Source organism: Cheilinus undulatus, linkage group 11 (assembly GCF_018320785.1).
Source record: "Cheilinus undulatus linkage group 11, ASM1832078v1, whole genome shotgun sequence".
NCBI classification, from domain to species: Eukaryota; Metazoa; Chordata; class Actinopteri; order Labriformes; family Labridae; genus Cheilinus; species Cheilinus undulatus.
The window spans coordinates 32,580,548-32,603,267 of NC_054875.1; the positions used below are offsets into that span (position 1 = coordinate 32,580,548).

General features: G+C 39.4%; 1 protein-coding gene across 1 annotated transcript in view; it reads right to left on the reverse strand.

Annotated features, from left to right (window-relative positions):
- The window catches only part of b4galt5 (UDP-Gal:betaGlcNAc beta 1,4- galactosyltransferase, polypeptide 5), a 53,170-nt gene that overhangs the window by 12,146 nt on the left and 18,304 nt on the right, over positions 1 to 22,720 (reverse strand). The gene's annotated exons all lie outside the window — the stretch shown is intronic.

A 22,720-nucleotide genomic window follows, 5' to 3' on the forward strand; every position in this document is an offset into this window, starting at 1 on the left:
CATTGAATGATGCCAGTTTTTAAAGCAGTCCTTCCTAATGGACATCTGAGGGATTAAGGGTCATGGGAATTCATTGTTGGAAGGAACAGTTAATAAACTGTTGGACTTTTTGCAAATGCAGTCACAAAATGGAGAACTTTGCACCATTACTGACAGTGTGCTCCTTTTCACTTGTTATTGATTTGCCTACATATCTGTGGATTGTTCAGTTGTGTTTTTTTATTCTTAAACTTTCCCAGTCTTTTTTAATCCTGTCCCAACTTTAATGGGATATAAATGCAAAAAAAAAAAAAAAAAAAAAAAAATCAAAAGTGTACATATTTTCCATAAAGTATAACAGATCGAACATTACAAAGTGTCCCAAATTTTTGGAAAAATGTGTGCATTAAATCCAGAAAGTGTGCATACTTCAAATAAAGTATAAATGTTTGAACATCACATATCTTAAGTCATGTTACATGCTGTCCTAACTTTTTTGGAACATGTTGCATGCTTTAATTTTAAAAAGTGTGTGTATTTTCAATAAGCATATTAGTTTGAACATTACATATCTTTAGTCACATTACACAATGTCCCAACTTTTCTGGAACATGTTGCAAGCATTCAATTTAGAAAGTCTGCATATTTTCAATAAAGAGGTACAATTTTGATGCTACATATCTTAAGTCACATGTTACACAATGCCCCAACTTTTTTGAAAGTCGGGTTTAAAATAATGAAACAAAAAGCAGCTTACTACCTCATGATTTTTGTTTTGAAGGAAAGTGTTATCTTCACTAGTTTTTAAACTCATGACCAACATTTTTCCCTCTGTAGATCAACGCAAACAGTACAACAATAAACTTGTAGCACAAGCATGTTAAAGCCTGCTCTGCTGTAAGCACACTCTTGCACCTGATCTGGCCAAAACTGATTATCTGCCATGGTGACTTAATGAAGGGGATTTTTCTACCACACATCAAGGGGCTTTTTTTTTTTCCATAGGAGCCCACTGTTAGAATGTTAATCCATTACAATAGGAGTTGAAGAGGGAACATTTTACAACTCATTCCAGAACTAAAATGAATGACTGGATGGCTTTCTCTGTTCCTAATTATGCTGCACTACTACTAATAATACTGTGCTGCCAGTTGTGATTGCACAGGACAAAACCAAAGTGGAAAAATAGCCACACAAAAAGGGGAAGTACTCAAGATTTTTGCCAGAATTAAACAGTGTCTGCAAAACCCGTCATATGCCTGCATAAAACTGTAAAACTTGATGACCGATGACAAACTGCTGTCACTCAATCACAAGACCGTCCTCATATGTGGTGTTGAAAATCCCCTATTCAAATTGACCAAACACTTGTTATAACTGCTAATGTTATAATTCCGCTCAGTTTGCTTTGACCTATATAATGTCACAACTGAGGTCAACCTACCAAAGAGAAGGCAGTTCTGTGGATAAAAAGCAGAGAAACAGAGGGGGGATGTGGTCTAACTGTGAGTTCTTGCACACCTCCAATGCACAGCATTGGCCAGAGCTGTGCACTTGCATGAGGGTGTCTCTGTTCAGTAGATATGTGTTCCCATTTTACTGGAGAATAGGGCTGCAAAATAAACTGCAATTTTAGCAGTATTAAAATATGAGCTTTCACAAAAAACACGTAGCAAAAGTCTGAATTCATCACAATAAACGAGAAAGGCTATTTGCACTGCTTTCGAGCAGTCTGAGAAATCTAAAACTTGCTATTAGCTAAGTCTCGATGTAACTGTTGGAAATGTAGTGTGGGATTGTTTTTAAGACTCATGAGAAACACCCTGCAACTAATTAGTCAGCTAACTGGAGTTTTCTCTTTAAATTTCATTTCTTCCCCCAACAATTAAATGATTGTCGGTATGTTGATGTAACTTCAGCTTAAGTTTTCTTCATTTGACAACAGCCCTAGTTCACAGATGCTCTTTTGTGTACCTTATTTGTAATGATTGGTAATTTCAGTTTTTGGTGCCAGTCTATGCGGCCATTCTCTAACAACCTCTGCTATCAACAAGGCATCAACAAGAACTGATGCTTCCTGGATGTTTTCTCTTTTTGAGACCATTCTCTGTAAACCCTAGAGATGGTTGGGTGTAAAAACCCCAGATTAGCAGTTTCTGAAATAATCAGTCCAGTCCATTTTGCACCACCATGGCAGTTTGAGTCTCTAAAATCACCTTTCTTCTCCAATCTGACGCTAGGCTTGACCTTCAGTAGATCATCTTGACCATGACTGCATGGCTAAATGCATTAGTTGCTGCCATATGATTGGCTGATTGGCCAATGTGCAGCTGGGCTGGAATGCCTCATACGGTGATCAGAGAGTGTACTGTGCCTATAAATATTCACCCCTTTACATCTTTTACCTGTTTGATTTTATAAATCAATCATGGTCATATATTTTGGCATTTTTTTAACAAAAAAATCTTCAATGTCAAAGTGAATGTCTCCATAGATATTCAACCACTTCAAATAAGTACTAAGTAGATGCCCCTTTGGCTGCAATCACAGCACTGAATTTGTGTTGATAGTTCTGGAAACTGCAATGCTAGTCCATTCTCCTTTGCAGCCCTGTTAAAGCTCAGCCACAAATTCTCTATTAGACTGAGGTCTGGTCTTTGACTTGCTGTAGTTCTCTTTCAGACTGTTTAGTTGTCCTCAGAAACTTTCCTTTAAATTGCCACATTCATTCAACCCTCTACCTTTACAAGACTGTCAGGGCCAGTTGGCAATAAGTATCCCCACAGCATGATGCTGCCACCACCGTGCTTCACAGTGGGGATAGTTTGGGAATATCATATTTTACTAAATTGGCATTACCTGGTAGAAACCTGTTTTCACTTTGACATAAAAAGAGTTTTTTCCTGTTTTTTTTGTCAAAAAGCCAAATTATTTTGATCATGAAAGGCACTGTATATCTCAGAAAGAAAAGACATCACAAGATCTACTTTTCCAACTTTATTCAACCCTGCAAGAGGCAGTATCATACTTTTTTGAGAATCTGAATCCGTATCAGATTTATTGGAAAGGACTGTGACCATAGAAAAGGCTCATATAAAAGACTGTTCAAATGACTTCATATTTATACTTTTTAAAAACTTCCAACTTCTATGACTCTTGAATGGGCACAGAATGCCTGCACACTGATGGATCTCTTCTGTGATCTTGAATCTGACCATACCTCCCAGTAATTCTATCATTTCTTTTATCTTAAAGCAGTCCCAGTAGGACCCGTACCAGTCTGGAAGCATAAATGATGTGTGTCTGCGTACATGCTTGTGTGCGAGTGCGTAATACTGCTGAGCTTGAAAACTACAGGATGTGATTTGTCATTAGTAATTGTATTACAGTTTCCATCACATTCGTCTTGTTTTATACAAACTGCCTGGCTTGCAGAGACTAGTGGCTAAGCAGTAACTGAAATCAATGTTCATTTCACCTCTGCAACATGCAGATATTACAGTGCAGGCCAAAGCAAATCTGCAATGGATAATAATAGCAATAATGAAAAGGAAGAGCACAGACTAGATCCTGTCTGCTGTCACTGCCACACATGCAGAAGTGGATCAGTAATCGTGCACACACACACACACAGGCACTGATGGCCTTCTGGGGCGCCATATGATGGAAAAATGCTAAGAGGCTTCTGGGGTGTGATCCAGTCCTGCAGGCACCGACATATTTTGACATGTTGGCGTCTCATTCCCCTGCCTGCTGAACGTATGGAGATACATTATCTTTGCATGCCCCTATCGGGAAGTGTAGCAGCGTGCATGTGCACTTTACATACAGTATTCTCCCTCGGAGCCTTTCTCAGTTCCTTTTCAAAAGGTCAAAGTTGCCTTCTTTAAGGGGTCAGCAAATGTGTTCATGCTAAAAAAATGGAGAATGTGAACAAAAAGCAGCAAGCACACAATTTCTCTTCCATCAAACGTGCACTCCAGAGACCGGAGTAATGGTTAGTGCCAAGGTATTCAAGGCTACAAACTGTGACAAATGCAATTAGACATGAGAGATGTAGAGTTCAGAGGACGCTGCAACACAAGGCCATTAGCAGTGGACGTATAAACATGAGCATTCACGCACATAGGCACACATGCAGGTTTTTAATATGTCACAAGCATGGGACTTCTCATGCATACAAAACTTCCTGATGACCCCTTCATAGCCCTACCCCCACTGCTTCTTATCCTATCAGAAACCCCCACTGTAACCCATCAAGCATGACAGCAGACCTTGAATGACCTTGTCCTCTATAGCGCTAGCAGAACACGCCGTCCGCATGCCAAGTCCAGCCCACCTCTCTCTTTTTTTTTTCTCTCCCTCTCTCACATCCCTCCTTCCACTTATCTGTCTTTTCCTCCATATCATCCCTCTTCATCTCTGAGAGCGGCTGTCTCTGTGTAATGTGGTTTGTATCAGTTTCTGTCTGGTCCGATTGTTCCTGTCCTTTAAGTAAATAATCTAGGAGATGATGGATTGCAGGGTTGCAGGCCCTGATGCCATTCCAGGCACTAGAATGTAACTGCGGTGAATCAAGAAAAGAAAAGAAAAAACAAAAAAAAAGCACACACACAACCCCCACCCTTACCTCCAGCCCACCAACATGCTTTGCCTCTGAAAGGCAATTAACTCCACATTGATAGCTCAGCAGTAGGAGGTGATCGGTACCATTCTGGAAGCTTCCTGATAAGAGCTGAAAGGCTGTTTTCTCTCCCTGCAGAGATGGCTTTGGCATACACACATGCAGCGATACACCATACATACACTCATAGCTTTCAGCGTTTAAAGCTGTCACTTACAGAAAGGGTCATTTTCCCTGCCACTGCGTATCAGCGACACCCACAGACCGGCACATGCATAAAGACATCCAGGAAGTAGGCCGCTATGGGTGCATATAAATCGTTTCTTGCTGAATGCTGAATTTGTATTATGTCAGTGTAAAAGCTGAATTAATGGCACTATCAGCAATGTAACACTCTAAATTGACTATACATGATTTAGCAGTGCACTCTGATTCCTTATTGGAAAGTAAACAGCCAATTACTTAAAGTATTAGCTCTAAATCCCTCACAATTAGCTGCAACAACTGCTGCATTTCACTGTATTGATGTATTGAGGATGTTTAGAGCTAACATGTGATGGTGATGAAGATTATAGATTTCCGGGGCGAGTTTTAAACACACTTGTGTTCCTTTTGAACCATTATTGGATCTTATGTGAGGGGACTATCGTGTTTTTACCTCCTTTAACCTACTGTAAGCAGTGCAGAGAAGCCCTGAGGATGTGGCTGATCAATACATACACACAAGAAGCCTCCAGGTCAATATGCAAATCACACACACAGACAAATACATGTGATACCATACTTTCCCTCAAGTTATACCTTAGATTGTTGAATTAATGGACATTAAATTCCAAGCTAAAGTAACTGACACAACTTTAGAGTTGTTCCATGCAAATAAATCACAATAAAAGAGTGCAAAAGTAAAAACTCATTAGCACCAACCTTGGAGTGAGGACCCTATTAAAACTGAAGGAATTATTTTATCTCTCCGCTATGCTGTAGCCTCTTACTGAAATAAATCTATCAAGCTCATATTTTAAACAAAAGTCATTTAATATTTGTCCACAACACTGACATGTCTTATTAAAGGATGCCTCGCTGCTGATGGCCAGCATTTCAATGTCTCGCTAATTTCACAGGAAGTTGGCCTAATTGTGATAAATCTTCAAATTTCCCTTACATATACAGTATAATCAGGATCTGCCTTCTTCACATTTAAATGTTAACTCCATGGTTTGCTGCACCACCTACTCTAACAAGCTATTTGTAACTCCTAAAAAATACATCCCATTTTCTTTGTATTTTGCACAATAAATATTGGTTCTGGCTTGATCACCTTTACATATAAGCATCTTCCATTGTCATGGCACCTACTGTTGATCGGCAGTACTACCTCATATACAAACTGCAAAGTGCAATTTTTTTTCTTCTGGCAAAATAAATTGCTTATTTGGGAGCTTTAACATGCTCAAAATCTCACCAAACTTTCCAGAAAATTTTCCCCCAGTGGATATTATAGTACTTTAGTGGTTTTGGGGAAGTCCATCACGCAGGGGCTCCATGGTGGCCTTTGACGTGAGATGCAGGACTGGGTAAGACCTATTTGCATGAAAACTGGTACATATCTGTATGATGATAAGACAGAAAAAAAAGGCTCTTGGAACCATTCTCTAAAATGTACAGGAAATGCGGACATACAGTCATGGATGAAAGTACTGGGACCCCTGGAATTTTTCCCAGAAAATACACCATTTCTCCAAGAAATTGTTGCAATTACAATTTTTTTTTGGTATATATATGTTTATTTCCTTTATTTGAAGTGAAACAACACCAAAAAAACAGAAGAAAAAAGCCAAATTGACATAATTTTAGACAAAACTCAAAAAATGGGCTGGACAATCTGCTTGACTTCAGAATGTTTTTGCTCATACTAGACAAGATTGAGACCTAAAGTTGTGCTATTTAGGACTATTCACCAAACGGCGGGGCTTTAATACAGGCCCAGACTTAAACTACTTTTGGTAGATTTTTTGGAGTGAAAATTCCCCATAATGCTTCAGAACTTTTCAGTGTTTATTTCAATCATCACCAAACTTCACAAGGATGATCACACACTGATCCACAATACATTTTTTTTTAAATGAGAGTTCTGGGAGAACCTTCATGGTCTCTCTGCCATGGGTTGCTTTCACCCAAGTATTCCCACACACCCGAGTTTGCCACAAACCCTGACATGTGCCGGGATGGGAGGGCCCTTCAGTGTCATGGGGGGGGGGGTCAGTTTATCACTCAGACCCACATAAAGATAACTGCATCCTACTTGCAGCCATCAATCACTTAAAAAAAAACACTCATGCCCTTTGCACACACACAAACAGAATTCCCAAAAACCACACAGTTTCCTCTTGCTTTGTGTAAACATGACGGTTCTTGAAATTTGACTCATTGTGCTAAAATAGCGTCCCCAGAGGATAAAAGTCATACCCTGTGGTAAACTGTAGCTTTTGAAATTCTGTGCAAATCTCTGTGTAATTTCCCTCCTTTGTTAGGAGATGTTTTCCAAGGTCACAGACACTAAACCTGGACCACACAAGAAAGTCTGCACAGCTCTGGTATTTATAAATACTTGACTTGCAGATTAGATCCCATCTCCAGTGTAGTTTTGGTGACTCTAGTAGAAACATCCTCTTTACAGTAACAGAAGGGCCACACTGAATACACCACGTTGTTTATCTGTAATGGAAAAGTCTTACTGTTCTTCAAAGTGTAACTTTTCACCTCCTATCTCAGTCATCCATGCTCAGTCTTACTCACTGTCACTTATCTCGGTCTTTATTTATCTTTCCTTTGTAACCCTCACCCCTCCCCACCTCCATCCACTCCTGTTGTCATGGGTAACTTGAGGTTATGTAAGCAAGAAATGTGTAATGCTTTCCCCAGGGGCCATTCTGCACACACACACCTCCAGAGACACATCTACACAGAGGAATAAAGTAGCTGCATCCTCAGTGGGAAAGAAAATACACCTCAGTTAAGGGGAAAACAGAAAGTGCTGGGACTATATGCCAGCCAACGGGGATGCTTCAAAACAGTGATTCTTAATCGTTGAGGTTAACTCAGGGAACTCAGTTTGGACCTCAGACAGTATATAACGTGACAAGTCAAAGAGACAGAACAAAACAAGCATGTTTAAATGCGTTCCATCAGCCCCACCATTTGATAAACACTGCTTCAAAATTTACTTAGTCATGATTAAGTGAATTTCAGTGATTTAAGCTCATATTGTTCAAGAATAAGCTGAATAATCAATTGACTGTTACTGTTATTGGTGATGTATGCACACCCCATTTACAACCCTGATAATACGCCCAGGGACTGACTGCGATTTTAGGCCCTTGGGACATCCACAGCATTACAAGGGGATCGAGGCAACCCTACTACCTGCCAAGACGGTACCCTGGGCAATGCTGACTTGCCACATCCATCCCTTACTTTGCCTTAAAGGTGTAGACTTAGTTATTTTTTCTAGCTTATTTATACACCTGATAATATGTAAGGACATCCAGAGCACTACAGGGGTGGTGTCAATCCTCCTTCCTGCCCGATGGTGCCCTCAGGCAGATTACTCCCCACATCTACGTCTTACTTTAGCCTTGATTTTTGGCCCAAACTGCCTCCTTATAAGTTATGCACAATTTTTTTTTAAATTCTGAAAAAAATCTGACCATTTAGAAATGGTCAAATGGATAAAAAAGGGGACATTTCTTGACCAGAGAACTGGTTAAAAATGCTAATATTTAATCTAAATAATTAGATAAAAGGTTGAATTGATAACTTAAGTCTGAATTATCATTGATAAAAAAATAATAAAAAATAAAAGTCATATTGAGAAAACATCAGCATTCAGATAAAATGTCAACATTTGCAAGAAGGGGCAAAAAACAACCCTGATAATACGCCCAGGGACTGACTGCGATTTTAGGCCCTTGGGACATCCACAGCATTACAAGGGGATCGAGGCAACCCTACTACCTGCCAAGACGGTACCCTGGGCAATGCTGACTTGCCACATCCATCCCTTACTTTGCCTTAAAGGTGTAGACTTAGTTATTTTTTCTAGCTTATTTATACACCTGATAATATGTAAGGACATCCAGAGCACTACAGGGGTGGTGTCAATCCTCCTTCCTGCCCGATGGTGCCCTCAGGCAGATTACTCCCCACATCTACGTCTTACTTTAGCCTTGATTTTTGGCCCAAACTGCCTCCTTATAAGTTATGCAAAATTTTTTTTTAAATTCTGAAAAAAATCTGACCATTTAGAAATGGTCAAATGGATAAAAAAGGGGACATTTCTTAACCAGAGAACTGGTTAAAAATGCTAATATTTAATCTAAATAATTAGATAAAAGGTTGAATTGATAACTTAAGTCTGAATTATCATTGATAAAAAAATAATAAAAAATAAAAGTCATATTGAGAAAACATCAGCATTCAGATAAAATGTCAACATTTGCAAGAAGGGGCAAAAAAAATTAATTTCAAAGACAAACATCTGCAAACTGTGCAACTTGCAAAGAAAAGGGGGAGGGTATTTATTTGCAACATTTTGGTACTAGACCGTACAGTACGAATACATGTACCTTTACACCCCTAGTAGCAACATAAACTCAAAATTAGTACATAAAAGCCAAAGTTATAGGGCAAATAGTCAGAATTATGGGTAAAGGGGCCAAAATTGTGAGGTAAAAATATCACAAAATAAAAAGTCAAAATTTAAGAAGTCAATAGTAACTATGAAATAAAAGAGAAAGCGTTATGGGAAAAAGTCGTGATGATGCAAGAATAAAATGAGCAAATTTTTGAATTGAAAAGTTGAGAATGCTAGTTAGAAAGTCTAAAATATTCTAGATAAAAGCCAGGGTTATATGCAAGTAAGTCTTAACATGAAATAAAAGTCAAAATAATGAGGAAAAAAATAGGCTACATAAATTGAGGATAAACATGAATTTATATGAACTTTTGGATTTCTAATCAATACCTTATTTAATATATTTTCCTATATTAAAATTATTTTATGTACATTTTATCACTGATTGCAGCACTGGTTAAAAAAAGGAAAAAAACTCAAATCAGAAGTGAAATAAAATCACAGACAGGGTTGAACAGTTACGAAAAAATATCTAATTGCAACTGCTTGTTTTATGTCATTTTCATTTCGATATGAAAAAATCTACAAAAATAGGAAAGTAGGATTGTTGCAAACCATTCTAGAAAAATATCCCACTCCAATGTTTGCATGATGTATAAAGCAGAAGATTTTTACTGCAAAAAATATGTTAACTATTTTGACATACATTTCATGTCAAAGAAATATTGCACCTTCTGCATTCTGAAAATTGCAGTTGGCCATGTTTTATTCAGTAGGGTGATCTAATAAATCGTGTTTAATTACCCACGCTCAATGAAATATTTTACTTTTAAAAGTGCTGTGTAACACTAAACTAATTCTAAACCCTCATAACTCAGACATTCATAGGCGTTCACCTGTGTTACACCTGTTTATTTAGCACAGTGCAGCTAAAGCCTGTGGTTTGAATACTGTTCATAAGTCTGTCTTTCTCTGTTTGTCATGTGACTCCTGCCTAATTACTTAAAGGGAGGGTCACACATATCTATAGATCAACTGGTTGGTACAGTAAGGAGTGAGCTTAGCTGTCAAGACCTGGATATGGCCCTCACCACAGGAAGTAAGAGGACACAAGCCAAAGATGGAGGATGTATGTCAGTGTAATTCTGGACCTAACATGAAAAAACACTTAAATTAATGTAAAAGCAGCTTGATTTTGGTTGAAGTGTTTTTCCTGGCTGTTAACTTACAGAAATATGCCAGCATGAGCATAAGCTGCTGCAGCTGATAGTGAGGACAATAACTGTCCAGTGCTAGTTCTGATCACATGGTGCTCAGTCATAAGTGGATCATGCGGCTTCCTCCAAACCACACAGCTGCACTGCACGGACACACACACACACATGGATGTACCAATCCAGCTCCCTTTTACACCACACCCAAGTAGTGAGTGAGCACAACTACAAAGACAGGAAACTGACAGGACTGCATTAGCCAAAGAGCTTGTCAAGAGTGGAAAGTAACAAATATCATTAAAAGTTATTGTGAGTTTGTGTACTTGTGGTTTTTGAGTAGTTTTTAAAAAGAGATACAAGCTTTCCACTATAATGTGTGCCACTATAATGGCTTACATGGACCACACAACGGTCAGGAATAGATAGATCAGAGAGAAAAAGTCCACCTGCACTCAATTGTAGACCTAGCTAAAAGCTCTAGTAATGTTGATGATAACCCAGAAGATGTTCTTTGATTGAGCAGCAATAAGTCAACTGTAAACCCATAAAAGCATTGCCTGATTTACAAAGCACGCAAAAATCGATAAATGGTCCCCTAACTGTGCTGCAGATCAAGTGCGTTGGTGCCTATTGCGCTTATTTGAACTAACCATTTTGCAGAGATTTGGTTAGAAATGTCTGCTGCAAATTCTCTCACTGCAAAAAGTGCATTATTCACAAACACCCATGCCCTGTGCAGTTGCAGTGTAAATGTTACTGTGTGCTAAAGGTGGTAAATGTGCTGCAGTATTTATCAGAGATTCCACACACAAACTTTCCAGTGATCAGGAAAACAATTCAGCCAAAACAATCATATACAAAGTCTGTCAATACTATTTTGACATTCCTTTTCAAGATATCTTTTTGGGTGTGTTATGTCTACATTTAGAGATGAGGATGGCAGATAGAATTGGAAATAGGGATGTGGGAGTGGGGGTGAGACATGAGGCCACCAGCACATCCTATCCACCTGGCCATCTGCACCGCCTACTTTGACATTTCTATCATTGATTGAACTATGGGTTACATCAGTCTGGAGCAGCTTGATACTTCGTCTACATGTGTGGAGATGGTCTGAACTTGTTTTTCCATTTGACGAGCTTTGTTTAACTGGTAAAACTCATATTACATTCTTCAAATCTGGGACCAAAACAACTCTGAAAAAATTTGTCTTCTCATACATCTGGACAGAATTAAAAATTTAAGGGGAGCTATACACCAAATAAACTTCAAGATAGCTTTTCTCCACATTCAAGATGCAAAACAAGAGCAAATTGCACGTACTGGGTGGCCTTTTGGGATTAACAGCAGGACAGCTCAGGTATGGGAGCATATGCCGTAGCTGCTGTTTCATCTCCTATCTACTGAGCACTAGGCATGAATGTTGTAATCCAGTACCAACACAGTACTAGTACCAACATATCCAATACCTACTGTACTGAATTACAGAACAGATTTCAGTGCTCTATTTCGGCACTTTGCCAACCCAACATGATCCTTGTCACTCCAAAGGAAGGCAATGCCATACTGGCATCTTACGTCAGAATCATTTACAATACAGAGACAGCATTCATTCAGCGGCTGGCTTTAATTTTCTCTATTTCCTTTTTTTCTTTTTTAAGTGTCGATACAGGCACCGTTTAGACACTGGTGCCTTCTAGCCCCTGTATTGGAAAAATCCAAATGATACCCAACCCTGCAGAGCAGGTCAGCATTAGACACACGATCGTGCCAGCGATAGCCAAAAATTCGCGGAAGCTGTCAGAGAGGAGTCCAGCTGGCGCCTATGACCATTAGTTATTGTCCTGGCCTCACAAGAGTAAAGAAAGACCGGGAGGACCAAGGACTGGAGACACAGTGTGCCACACTGTCTTGCTCATCAAAGCCATCGGCCCATGCACAAGTCCAAGACTGTGGCTGAGCTCAGCAGTCAGCAGGTCGATGGATAATGCTGCCAAGGAAGGTGAACTGCTCTACAACTTCCGCTTCTCATCCAAATTTGATGGCATGTACAACTATTATCATAATGAGTAAACTTTATGAATGAGACCTTGAGATGGGGTGGATAGTGGGAGAAAATTATTGCCAATTTTTAGAGCCATAAGTGGCTGTAACCCTATTTTAGTAAATCAGATCTTCAGTACATTAAGTGATGTTAAATGTTATACTGTTTACTTTAACTTCAGTAGTTTCAAATACCTGTGATTTTACTTCTGCTCATGTAGAACTGGTCAAAGAAATTTCACTTATACTTTATGACAATCTTCTTAAACTCTGCCCGCCTCTCCTGAACCATGTGCACAACAGGATTTCAAAAAAATCTCCTAAGAGCTCATTCCTTGATTGGACTGGAGGATGAAAATTTGAAAGAGATTGGCTGGCTTATAGACAAGAGATAAAGAAAACAAGAATTCCAGCCGGCAAGTAAAAGAAAAAAAACTTGAAAGAAAAGATTCCCAGAGCAGATGTCTCTTTGACGGACTGAGTACTCATCATTTACTGCAACGAGAAATGACGTCAGCGCTTATAACAGTCCCTGGCCTTCTGCCCATTTCCTGAGAGCATCTGAACCACATGCACTCCCATTCCTTTTTCTCTGCTTCCCACTTCCTCTTGGCCGGTCAGTTTCATTCATTCATTCACTGGAATCCATCTCCCAAATCTTGCTCTTTTTGTGGCATCACATCACTCTGGAACTGGGATTAATCAGCTGCCTGGGAGGGAAAACAAAGAGTGATTTCCAAAAATCACCCCAAAGGAAAACATCTTGGACTGTTTTCTTTGGTGTATTTAAATAAAAAAACCCTCAGTGGAACATCAACAAAACTTTCACTCTGGTACTTGAAAATTTCCTGTGTTTATTTATGCACATTCTCTCAAATCTCACATGAAAAAAATAATTGGAAAAACTAGCAGGTGAGCCATTCCTGAGAAATTTCAGAGGCTTTTATTCTCTCTATATGACTCGCTCTTCTGTATGTGATGTTTGCCGCTCCACATTACCACAAGGCTTTCTAACGCTTCCACCCACAAGCTGCACACACACCCAGGAAAGCACACATGCAGATACCACATTTCCATTATGCTTACTGCTTTTCATATCAGCTTTAAGGGTGTGATTTCAGAAACTGGAGAGATTACATAATCTAGGGTCACATTCTTCAACGCTTTCTCTGTCAGAGGTCAGAGTGGGCCTACAGACGTAGAGATGGCAGTCTGTGCTGGGCTTTAAAAACCTCTCAGATAACACTTTGGGTTAGTCGTGTCACTACAAAGTGTTACCTGAGAGCAAAGTCACACTGTTGAGTAACGATCCGAGCAAGATAAAAGTCACTTTTTTCTTTTTATGCATTATAAAAATGATGTAATTCAAAAAGGCGACTTTTTATTCAACAAACTCTCCTGCCCAAATGTATCAAATGAAAACAAAAATAAGCTTTGTTTAAGAGACTACATTTGAAATGCATGCATAAAATTCTGATTAAATAAGGGAAAGTTGAGGCACGTCAAAGACAGCTTTGAAGATGCCAGCCGTTGCAGTGTGCTAACAGACATGAAAGCGTCTGTGTTTCCTGTCTCTCATGGAGGTCTACGTCTGAGTCACTAAAATCATTGCTACACCTGAGCCAATGAAACTCACAATTAGCGGTTATACTGTGAAAAAAAATAAATATGAGAAGAGTAGGTCCTCAACCATCATCTGAAATTCTCACGAAATAGCTAAGTGCCATTTACTGTCATGAATGTTTCCTTTGAAAAAGGAAGTTAGGGCAGGACTTCTTAATAAAAGTGACTGATATTTACAGTGTAGTATAAGAGAAAATCCTTGACAGTATAACAAAAGGGCAGGGCTTTTTTGGTCTTCTGTCATTGTACTTAAATGAAGCCAAAGTACTCTTGCAATGGGTTTTGACATACCTTTTCTCCATTTTTAATCTTTTTTTTCAATTGCTTCTTCTGCTAGCTTAGCATTAGTCACCAAATGAAGTTCCTAAAACGGATGTCACATGGGCTGTGACAACCAATGGCAGGCTGTTACATCACCCCATCATGCTTTGCCAAACAGCGCATGTGTATACACAAGGAGACAGCCTTAATAGTTTATAAAACTGAGAAAGAGAGCCTGTGATGTGGCCTTCTGTGCCACTGCAGACAGGAACTTCTTGGTCCATAATCAGCCAATATAAAAAAGAGGAAGGACTTCTTTTGTAAATGAGTCAATATTTTGAAGATTTTTTTTGTCAAAGAGCGATTATTTTTTCACTTTTTGGTCGCCAAAAAGGGGAGAACAAGGTTGTGCAAAAAAGTATCTGGCATTAATGTTTCTGTGAGTTTTTATTTCTGTTTGTTTTTTCTTTTGTCTTTATAGTCCCATAACCTTTTTTTAATTCAAGTGACACTACTGCAGCACACATATACTTGAAGCTGTGGAAAAAGGATGTTTAGAGTTTGACTGTGCACCCCAGGGTTGATGTTTTAAAAACTATTTAGGATAAGAAGTTCAGGGAAGACAAAATGGTGAAAAAAAAGCTATATATCAGTATATGAGTAGTAGTATATCAGTAAATGGATCAGTAGGGTATTATCAGCTCTTTGACAGACATCAGACATCGTCAGATAATGATGGTATGAACTGATGTCAACGGCAGAAGCTGTAGCACAGCTTAAACCATAACTTGCATTATGCAGTGCTTACTTATGGTCCTATTTAGAGGTCAACTGATTATTAACCTGGTCAATTACTGAGGCCAATATTTGGATGATTATAGTATCTGCATTTTATTTTGACGATGATCGATTAAGTTGGAATAAAGTACAAATGGAAGTCCCATGATAGAATAAACTTCAGTCTTATCTATTGTGTCTTATCAATTAAATGCCTTGCATTTAGCACTTCTAATGGCTGATGAGGATAAGAGATTTATTACTGAGTGTAATAATGGACTGTAAAAGTAGTGCACTTCCAATAACTACTACCTTAGATTCCATCATGCATTGTTGCTCAAAGCTTTAATGAGGAGAAAATGACCTTTGACTTCTCTCATACTTGACAGACGGACAAGAGGAGAACAACTAGCACAAGTATAGAACACACAACAGTTAATATTTGGAGACATGTATTTTTTAAACCTAAATCTATGACCTGTTTTGATAAAATACAACATATCTATGATGGGTTTTTTTCCGAATTGAGGATTACAGACTTGAATACAGATGGGCGGTAATATAGTTGCACGTATCCTGGGGTATTAATAGCTGTGTTATTGCTTTACTTACCGTCATGAAGACAGTGCTGTGTAATGAGTGCATGTTTACAATAAATGCCTCAAGAATATTTGTCTGTCTCCACTTGCAGCACCACTGTCTGTGTGTGAAGATGCTATAAATGTGATAAATGAAACCCTGCTAACGACCTGATTAATGAAACTGTTACACATGCACCACTGGCTGTAATGTCATCCGAGGCAACGTGAGGTTCAAAACATGCTATTTTTTCTTTCTGTGTGTAGATCAGAGATGGGAAATTATGAAGTTTAGGCTATTAATACTGTGCAGCCCCTTGATTTCATGTCATCACATGACAAATCGCACATGTTGAGATCACATGATCCTGGACGCCTAAGGTTTGATAAATATTTATTATGACATGAATCATGACATTTAGATATGTTTTCATGGACATTAAGTGTAAAAAGATACCAAAAACATGGCTTCTTTGTTATAGTTTTACTAGATACCGGTCTAGATAGAGCAGTGGTTCCCAACCTTTTTCCTCAGGGCCAGCCCTACTTGTATCTAAGGGCGCTTTCACATTAGGCCCAGTTGTTTCGAACTGCACCGCCCCCTTACCCCCACTGGCTTGCTTTCACACTAGCATCACTGATCCATTCCCCGCCCCACTTGTGCATGTACTCAGTCTGAAACAGCATTATGCGGTATGCACAGAGCTGGTTTACAACCCCGCCAAGGAGGAGAGAGAAGAAGATGCTACGATGGCAACCACTCGGGTCATGACCTCAGCGAAGACTGTTTTTTGTTTTAACCCGGTAAAAAAGTCCATCCTGCCACCATGGATGATTTAGAATCACTTTTTAAGATGCCAGCAACTTTGCTCCTCATAGCTGCACATCTATGTACTGGTCAGATTAAATGGGCTCGCACTGCGCAGATACAGCAGTTTCCGATGATGTCATAAAGTTGATAGGACCAGTGTCCTGTATCCAGGCGTGGATGCATTCACATCTCATCCGAACCGTGCCGGAGTCCGCTTAAATAGCGCCCGAGACCACCTGCCTGGGCACAGTTCGTTTGCTCTCCCAACATGACAGGCCAACAGAGTCAGACATGATCCACATAAACTCACAGCTGTGTATAAGGGTCACTCTATAAAAAAAGAGGATCTGTTCAAGAAAAAAATAGAAAATTATGACCCTAGAAGAAGTAAATGTACTGTAACCAAATAAACTTCAAAGGTCAAAAATCCAACCCACTGTCTTTAGTTTGATTTCTTGTAAATTTAAGACATTACACAGTTTTAAGATTACACTTCTAAAAACTTTTCAAACTTGTAGACTTCTCATTTTTTCTTGTAAATTTCCAACATTTTTGTTTGAGCTTGTCTTGTAAATATATCACTTTAAAATCTCAATATTTTGTTTTATCCTCAAAAATTAGACTTTTTTTGCACAAAAATTAACAGATTCTTTACATTTTTGTAATCTTTTGGGTTGGCCCTGATACACGATCATGATCTATCATGATTTTTAACTATGTACATCTAATTTTGACATCAGAGCATACAGGGTCTCCCACCCTGGACCCCAGGTTGGGAACCACTACATTAAAGGATAATAATTGCAGCATGCTATGTAAAAGGAAAAACTTGAAGGGTGTTTTGTTTGAATGCAAATGAAATAGTGTCAAGCAGGAGTTGAAATTTTGGACTTTTATGTCATCTTTACTGTAAAACTACAAAAGAAAGGAAAATGCTGAGCAAGAGGAAGTGGTGTAAATATAAAAGAATTGTCTAATAAATGACAACATCCCCACCCCCACTTTGTGGTCACTTCCCTGCAGTGCTACACCCAACAATGCTTGATTTAGTCTGCAACCTCTGTTCTAAAAAAAGAGAAGAGGAAATGAAGAACTGCAGTTCTTACAACCCTTTACTGTATACAGTATACTGTTAGTGTCAAACTCAACCTCCTCACAGTGATATTCTTCAGCCGTGTTGATCAATAACACTAATCGATTGATTAACCTCCAGCTGGAGAGAAAACGGCAGTGCTGTCTTCACTGACAAACACAGCAGAACACTTATCACAGCCAGGGGTGTTGAGCTTTTCATGCTGATACTCTTGACTGATGAGAGAGCAGAGCTGATAACATTCATTGTGTAATGGCAAACTGTACATGTCACAGAAAATGTATAATAGAAGCTAAAAAACAACTCTTGAAATAACACATCACACTCAGACACAGCGTCCCAGGAGGAACAACACGAGGTCTAGATTGAGTTCATTTTTGGTCTTGCACTCGCCGCTCTGCCCCTCCATCTGCTCCTCAGTCCCAAGAGTGTGCATGTGTATGTGCGTGCGCATGTATGAGTGCATGTGTGAGCCTCCCCTGAGTCTGTGTGTCTGCCGAGCCAATACATGGCAGAAAAAAAAAAAAAAACAAGGGACCAGACGCGGTGAAGAGAATTACATAAACGCCACAGTGGTGCCAGGACCCCGTGTTTTCACTCTGCTGCAGGCAAATACTGGAAAACAGATCTGAGGGAGGGAAAGTGAGAGATGCAGAGTGGGAGACTGACAGATTGTGTGTATGTGCATGTGTGTCGGTGCGAGAGAGACACTTTTTATCTTTGTAAACACTTCCTTTTTATATTTGTCTCTGTTCTCCTGCTGCCTGTATAATTTTCTAGATGGGTAAGAGAGTATCTGAGGGTGGGAATAGTAGGGCTGTTCCTCTCAATGCTGAGTCCTTCATGGCCGTGGCAAAAGCCAGTGCACTGATTTAAAACAGCATTAGAAGGGACAAGCACTGCTGTAGTCGGGTGAACCATCTGAGGAAGGTAATGTGAGTACTGATGGGAGATTACAGAGAGAACCAGCAGGTAGACAAGGCTCATTGATATGCAGACTGATGAATATGCAGACTTTTTTTTTGCCTGAGGTGCCATCTGTGGGATATCAGGGCATCATCTGCCACAGTATTATACACAAGGGTTATCACGATAACAGAAACTTTAAACCAGATTTAATTCTAGTTAGAACAAACAGTCATGAAATATTATGTCTGTATGTCTATATTAAAAGAGTATAAAAGCAAAGCAGTGTTTATTTTCCCAGCTATTTTTTATCTAAGTTAGTCTGAGAGGGGTCTGACTGCAGGCAGTTCATCTCTGACGGCCACTGTATATCTCTGAAAGAAGGTGCCATAATTGGTCAATTTTCGACTTTAAATTCAACTTTATTCATAAACTGGTAGTTTGTCTGGTAGTTACATTCATGAAATAACCACATTGCTAACACTAAAGACTAAAAAAGCTTTAATAAATAAAACAGGATTAGCTCAGAGGTCTAATTCAGGATTAAATTGTGCATAGACCCCTTTTAGAAGATGTAATGTGAACGCTGGCTCGCATTAGCTTCATGAACCTCCCATAGCTATGCTACGTAATAAAGGTTACTACAAAGCCAATGTAGCTAAGTTAAGCTTTAGCAAAGTAATCTTTTGGAAATGTAGCTGAAGCCAACGTAGCTACTTAGATAAGCTATCTACTGTGCTTACATGGCTGCTGAGCTTACTTAGCTTTGGCTATTTAGTTATGAAGCTTCATTATTTGTAACTAAGTTAGCTTTAGCAGCGTGAGTTTTTGCAAACATAGGTAGAACCAACCTAACTATGAAGATAATATATCTATGGAGCTTACATAGCTGCTTAGTGAGCTTAGCTTTAGCTACGTTAGATACGCAGCTATTTCAGCTATGTAGCTCTGTCATCTATCGCTAAGTTTGCTTTAGCAACATGAGATTTAGTAAACGTAGCTTTACCTAAGTTTGATAAAGCTCACGTTGCTACGTAGGTAACATATATATGCCGTTTATGGCTGCTTTAATGACCTGGCTCTAGCTATGTTACCTACGTAGCTTATGACACTAACAGAGCTACGTAAACTATGCTGGCTGCGTTTGAATGTTTTTGTGGAGGACAAGCCTTTTTCTGTAAGCAGACTGTTTACTTGGCTTTAATAACCATAACCATAACCATATATGAACCGCTGCAGGGCTGGGCTCAAGCTGAACTGAGTCATCGATGCAGCCCACCACTTGTGTTAAAGTCTCAGATAGGCCATGAGAGGTACTCTGCGAATTCAGGACACTGGCTGTCTGTTGCTGTTTTTTTACACATTAAACTTGAAGAGAAAAGATCATGTTTTACCTCATTGCAGTGCCTCACGTTGATTACACTGACACAAATGGGTGACATACGGCTTCTTATCTGACGGCTCTTTAGTGTCAGAGCAAAACATGCTGATGACCAACTCAAACTGAGCTGTTGTCTGTCACGTATCACTCTGCTACTCTAGCCATGGCATCGGCTATATCTCGTGTGCATTACAAAAACAACACATTCATCTAAGCAGGTGGCAGGAACTTTCGCTACAAGCTCCATCCAGTTATGAATAAATCTGCAACTCCAGTAGGTTCTGTGCAGCTTTGCAGCAACACTGTTTTGCTTTCACTCTAGCAACTCTATTCTGGCTCATTTTTAACCACTGCATAAAAGTCTTTTGAGCCAGAATGCCCTTAAATCTCATGCACGCTACCCGCTCTACACAAGCATGCAGAGAAACAGATAACAAGGACCAAAGACAATCAGCTTTAGATTCTGGCCAGCCTTCTCAAGCGGCATTTATTGTAAGTATGCCTCCATGAGATGATAACCCCTCCCTTGCTTCCCCTCCCTGTCTACTGCTGTTCCTCTCCATGTGATGGCATTTTTTATGTGTGCAGAGAAAGGACTGAAACTGCGGGTTTCATCACCCTTTAACTCAGCTCCTGCCAAATGTAACCACACTGCAGGTCAATAAATCAAACCAAGATACACTCCTGTGTCTTCTCTCCATGTGTCCTCGGCCTCCTTTCTCACCACAGTCTCTCTCTCTGGTGAAAAACACTGCTAGCCAAGCCCTGTTGCATCCTTTCACAATTTCTGATGACAGAGAGAGTAATTACTTCATAACTTGTGCATGCATAATCTGTTTGAAACCACTGAAGAGTTTACAAGAGTATATTTCAGATCAAGTCCTTTCCTCAATGTCAGGACGAACGGTAAGTGAGACTGTTGTGGTGTTGATAGAACCGGGCTGGCGGGCAGTAATTCATTCCTGCAGTACCCCTGCTGCTCCTCTGCCAGCCCATTTCCGCCTGCTTTTATATTTGGCAGCTGTCCAGAACATTCTTGTGTTATTGCAGTGGGACATTGTACTCGGTGTATGGAGGACCCACAAACAGACAGGTACACGTATGCGCTCAAACACACATGAGCATGTAATGACCCTTACATTAACACACACTCACATGCACACCGTGCTGCCTATTTTTTCCTGCCTGCTCTATTTTCCTACCCCCCCCCCCCATCCTCTCCTCCTCCCTGCAGAAAGATGAGGTCTCTTCACAGCTGGAGGTTACTCCTGTTGACTGAACAAATGGGCCAGAGCAGGCAGCTAGTGCACCGCACTGTCACAGTAGCTACGTACAGTTGGGCAAGATGCAGAAAAACCACACATGTGCTTCCCCTTTGGATTTCCACATCTAATTTCAACTGTTCAACGCCTCTGTAACACCACTACACAACAGGAGTTATGCACTACAGTGTGGTTCAAGAACACACCTAAAATCATTGCAAGGCATCAACCTGGGGAGTCACATCATCGTAAAAGGGAAAAAATGTTGACATAATTAAATTAATGCATCCTCTCATACTGTATGTAGTAAATGTCTTCATTGAAACACATTCAAATTCTGCTAAGGTCTGGTGGCTCCTGTTTATTAATTTCAAATGACAAAGTTTGCTTAATACACTGAGAGTAATCAACTCAAAGTTGCAATGAAAGGATTTATGAATTTCAGATTTATATGCCACCATTTTATGTCCTCATAAATCTATGCCAAAGCCTTCTAGGGAGAACATTCCCAACCCATCAACACTCTCATGCACACGCCTTCAAACTAAGCTACGGGCTCTTCGGTAGATGTCACACTGGAGTTTTTTACGATTTTGTCAATATTTGCCTTTTTTAAATACTTTTATGTTTTGCTTTTGATCTTTTTAATAGTGGGTCTGATTGTCTCTAACATATTTTTGCTACCTGCAAGACATTGGTAAATTCACTTTTTGGATTGTCACAGTGCAATTTAAGTTCATAATCACTGCATAATTTAGTCTGCATTAATCACAGGCTTCATTGTTACTTTTAGCACACTGTGGTAAGGTCACCGCAATGTCCCCCTGCAGCCACAGTGATGTGAAATAAGTAAACGACTGCTTTTTAATGTCTCATTTCACTTTAAAAAAGTGGAGAAGTCAAAAGTCACATGCATCTTGAGTTATGAAGAATTTGCCTTTCCAGAGGTGGAAATATTGTTGTACTCAAGTGAAAGCACAGTTTGGTTAGAACTGATTGAAGCAGAATTTAAAATGTAGTTCATCCAAAGTTTACTCAAAATAAATCTGAGTACTGAGTAGCCATTTTTGAAAGGGGGCAGGCTGCAGACCGTACATTTCTGACCACCACTCTCACTGACTGTTCATCTTAGACATCATGTATCTCGGAATGGAAGTGGCATAATTTGCCAACATATTTCCATTTTAGATTTTTTTTAATTTAATTGTATTCATACACAAAGTCAGGCAGTTACATTCATGAAATAACCTCAATAGAAACATTACAGACCAAACAACATCTCATAAATAAAACAGAGAAAGTGCAACGTACCTGCTTTGTGAGCTTAGCTTTAGATATGTTAGCTACAAGCTGTGCTAGCTACTGTTATCCATAGATAAATTAGCTTTAGCAACATAAGCTTTTGTAAATGTAGCTTAAGATAACTTTGCTATGCAGATAATGTAGATATGTAGATTAAATAGCTGCTTTGTTAGCTTAGGTCTAGCTATGTAGCTCTGTTATCTATGTAGCTTACACAGCTAATGGAGCTATGT